We start from the raw sequence: 5,061 nt of genomic DNA, 5'->3' as shown, positions 1-5,061 counted from the left end.
CCCCCAAAATGGCCCCGCACAAGTTTTTCTAGGCGGCGCGCAGGCCGGCGAGGGAAGGGCGGGCGAGGGAAGCGGGTGGGGAAACTTGGCTCTGACTTGGGCATCGCTCATTAGCATTTAAAGGCGCCCGGTGCCCTTTGCAAACCGCGCATCCACCCTGGCGGGAACGCGGGCACCCCAGTTGGAGAGGAAGGGAGAGCACGGTAAAGAGGAGTCTGGGTTGTCACCTGGTGTGTCCTAAGCAGCCCGCGCTACCGTCCCTTGATAGGAGCTGAGCAGAGGGGTTTTCTTCACACAAAAGACTCTCACACCTGAAACTGACCTTGGAGAGGTAAAGTCGGAAGTCCAAATTATGCTGCGCTTCGCTGTTACTGGTTCCTAAACGCTTTAGGTGTACTCATTCAACATTTATCAGGCACCAAAAACTGTTCTTGGTACAGCAGTGAAGTACTGGATTAATAAAAAGTCATTAAGACTGTTTGGGAACTTGATCCTGAAACAGGCAATTTGTGGATAATTTGGTCTATGGTCCACAGGTGAGAAAATAGACTCTAAGATCTTGACCTTAGAGATTTCATGTAACTTCGGTTTACACCAATTAAAAGGCAACAGAGGATGAGCTGTTACTATGTATTTAATAATGTTTTTTAAGATGTCTGAATGAATGCCCATCTACCTTCTATTCCAATTGCTCTAAGCTGGTGAAAGCTTAAGCAACTGAGCTCTCTTAGCCTCTAGTATGTGAAATACAAAAAAACCAGATCATCCCATAAACATTATTCCGTTTGAAGAGCCCACATAGCCCTTACAGAATGTTCTGATTGATGTTAAATTTATGTGGCCAAAGGGACTGTGACCAGTACCCAAGGACTTCCTGCAGCTCAAGACTTTTTGGCCACTGGTTTCAATTCTGACACTAGCTATTGCTCTTTATTTTAACCAAGCTAATTTGGAACAGATATTCAATGTATTAAGGTTAGTTTCCTCCTTTGTGAGAGCTTCTCAAAGATGCTAGGATTAGATGAGATTATCTGATGTGACTCCTGTGTGTAGTTCAATGAAAACACTTAGACTCGTGGAGAGGCTCAACTGGTAGAGTGCCTGCCTAGCAAACATGGGACCCTGAGTTCAAAGCCCAGAAGTACAAAAATTCCCAACTCAACTAAAAACTCCTTTTTAAAATTCCCTACTCTCTCGAATTGTTTACACTCTCCCCGCATCCCCGGAATTTATGGGTTATATGGCTGGCTGTCCACCCCACATCAGGAAAGTAGCTATCGTGTTCATTTTTACATCTCCACTGCTTACCACAATACCTAGCACACAGCTTGAACACAGTAAATGTTCACAAAATGAAAAAAAAAAAAAGAGCGAATTCTTCCAAACTCATTTTCTTATCTATGTAGTCATTATCAATATGAATTTACACTATCTGTTTACATTTTTATTCCATCCATGACAAATACAAATATTAAAAAATAAATTCTTAGGGGGTGAACTTGTTCAAAGTATCCTGTGTATATATCACAATGCAACCCCCATGTAATATTACTGATGCCTAAAAAAAACTTAGGAAAAATAGCAAAATATGGAATGTTGAGCTTTTCCATGTAACTTACCTGTATTTTAAAGTTTACATGCAGTTTCAAAGACACACTTATGGAAAAAAAATTGAAATACAGGACTGGAGGTATGGCTCAAGTAGTAAAGCCCCAAATTCAAAAGCCAATCAAAACAAATTAAAAGTTGCAAAACTAAAAATTAGCATCGTGCTGGTGGCTCATACCTGCAATCCTAGCTACTCAAGAAGGAGAGATCAGGAGAACAGAGGCTCAAAGCCAGCTAGGGCAAACAGTTCAAAAGTCCCTATCTCAAAAATATCTAGCAGAAAAAAGGACTGGTGAAGTAGCTAAAGTGTAAAGCTTCTGCATAGCAACCATGAGACTGCCAAAAACAAAAAAAAAAAGAAAAACAACCCAACACACACAAAAAGGGCTGGACCCAGAGTCACCAAAAAAAAAAAAAATTGCAGTTAAAAGTTTGTTTCATTTTTTCATTTTATTTCAGTGTGAAGCATACAGTAATGTTCCATAAGTGTGAATGACTAAAGAATAGTGGTCTTATTCTAAGCAAGATTAAATTATTTCTTAACTTTCAAAGATTATGTTTTCACAATTATTGTAAGCATGATCTAGTCTGACCATTTACTTTTTTTTTTTGACCGTACTGGAGTTGGAACTCACATCCTCAAGCTTGGTAGGCAGGTACTCTTATGGCTTAAGCCAGTCTATCAGCTCTTTTTCGTGATGGCTTTTTTCAAGATAGGGTCTAGATGACTATATGCCCAGGGCTGGCTTCCAAACTCAAGCCTCCTGATCTCTGCCTTCCAAGTAGCAAGGATCATAGGCGTGAGCCACCTGTACCTGGCCTGGCCATTAACTTTCATATCCAATGGAGTGACTATCTGTGCCATTTACCTTTCAGAATTGGATTGCAAGAAAAAAAAATGAGAGGAGCTGATCTCTTCAAACTAATTCAACAGTTAAGTTTTTTTTTAAATACATATTTACTGTTGGAAAATAAATCTTAAGTAACAGGTGTGGTCTCTAACCTCTGGAAGACCCTAAAAAAATTACAGATGTATTTTGAGATTACCTAGAATTTGTGTTGGAATAGCTCCCAAAACTACTCAGCATTTTCATCCAAAAATATAAAGCAGCTGGAAATTCTTGGTACTTTGCTAAATAAATCTAGAGAGAATTAATGAGAACAAACATGGTCTACATTGTTTTAATAATCATAACTAGGAAGCAGCTTGGATACAGATGCAGGTAAATTCATCTATTCCTTCACCTACTCATTAACTCATGCACTTACTCACATACTGGCTAAGCACGCACTATGTATGTGCCACATTGGATACTCATGTGCTGCATTATGAGTATCCAGTGTTGATCAAGATGAGGCTTGCCCTAAGATTTTTTTTATGTGATAGTATATTATCATTATTATTATTTTGCTATCATTTATTTTTCTTTCTCTCTTTCTTTCTTTCTTTTTTTTTTTTTTTTTTGTGATACTGGGGTTTGAACTCACCTTGAGCCACTCCACCAGCAGCTCTTTTTTGTGATTTTTTTTTTTTTTTTTTTAAGATAGGGTCTCTGCAACTGTTTTCCCGGGGCTGGCTTCAAGCAGTGATCCTCCTGATCTCTACCTCCTGAGTAGCTAGGATTATAGGTGTGAGCCACTGGTGACCAGCTGCTATTGTTTCTATTAGAAGATAATATCATTTTTTAAAATTTGAGATTAAATGGGCCAAAAAATGGTGCCATAATCTAACTGCTCACAGCTATCATTTTTAAGCAGTGACTAGTTTGGTCATGAAAACAAAAGCCATTCTATTTCTAGTATGAGGGAAGTTAAAGCTTCCACAACTGTTGGGAGTGCACAGGGAAGAAAGATTTCAGATTCCAGCCCCAAAACCAGTGGTTCTCAAGATTTCTTCTTAAGCCACTGAAGTCACAAGATCTCTGTAAAGCTCTCAATCATTCAGGGCTATAGCCAGGTTTTGTAATGCTTAATTAAAGCTAACATAATATAAACAGCTTTCTTTAAAAAAAGAAATAAGTAAAATTGTGATGATTGCTAGAGCCCTTCACTCCCAGAGTCTTAGAAAGGGTGGATGAAAGACAAGAGCCCTGAAGTTCATTACCTTCATAGCAAGTTCACCTCACAACAGCTGCCTCAGATGACAACACAGGTATAGGAGCTTCTTAAAAATTTCACCTGGAGCTGGGTGCCAGTGGTTTATACCTGCAATCCTAGCTACTCTGTAGGCAGGGATTAGGATTGAGGTTTGAGGTCAGTCCAGAGAAATAGTTCAAGAGACCTTATCTCAGAAATATTCAACACAAAAAAGGGTTGGTGGAATGGCTCAAGCTGTAGAGCACTCGCTAGCAAGGATGAGGACCTGAATTCAAACCCCAGGAGAGAAAAAAAAAAAAAAAGAGGTTCACCTGGAGCTGGATGCCGGTGGCTCATGCCTGTAATCCCAACTACCTGAAGGCTGAAATCAGGAGGATCTCACTTGGAGGCCATCCCAGAAAAATAGTTCTCCAGACCCCATGTCCAAAATAATCAGAGCAAACTGCACTGGAGGTGTGGCTCAAAGGATAGAGCACCTGCTTTGCAAGCTTGAAGCCCTAAATTCAAACTCCAGTCTCACACACAAGTTCATCTGGAAGCAGCTGTGAACCTCTGCTTGCCCATGCATCTTCCTGAAACTGACTCTGGGAAACAATGTTTCCTCCTTTTTTGCCTTTTAATCTTGAGCAGCAAGTTTGTGCCTTTCACCAACAGATTCCAACCTGGAACCATATGGAGAAGGAGATTCTGGGAAAAGTGCTTTTGGAAAGGCTAAGGATGAGTGGAGTTGACAAGAGACTATCTAGAGTTTTATCCCTAAGGAAAAAAATGTTATTAGCTGACTAAAGAGGTTAAGGAGACTTCAATCCATTCAAGGAATTAGAGCTTAAAGTAAGGAACCATTGATACATTAGGATATCTGAAACTGGAAAACAAACAGCTTGGAACTAAAAAGTGGAAGGATTAGAGAACAAAGTTTTCTCAGAGTATTTCCAGCAGTGTTCAGAGGTATAGGGTCCCTGATTATCATCTGTTTGACATTCACTAACAATGCATTTAGCACATCTATTTTTCATTCCCATCAGGTGCTAAGGACATTATACAGAGTCAGATAGGAATGGCCTCTGAGTGTTCAAGGAGCTGATGGTCTAGAACAGCACTGTCCCAACTGAAATGTAATTTGAGCCCCAAATGTAAATCATAAATATAATTTTTCTAGCACAGTCCTTGCCTAATAAGTGCCAAGTTGGAGGCTCTGAGGTCAAAGCTTAACACTGCAAAAAAAATTTTTTTTTAAATTCTGAGTTCAATCTCCAGTACTGCAAAATACAAACAAGCAAAAAATTGTTAGGCCTCTACAATCCAAGTTACTCAGAATGGGGACACAGGAGGATCATATTTCAAGGACAACCCAGG

This window comes from Castor canadensis, chromosome 6 (assembly GCF_047511655.1).
Source record: "Castor canadensis chromosome 6, mCasCan1.hap1v2, whole genome shotgun sequence".
Lineage (NCBI taxonomy): Eukaryota > Metazoa > Chordata > Mammalia > Rodentia > Castoridae > Castor > Castor canadensis.
This window is presented reverse-complemented; position numbering follows the sequence as displayed.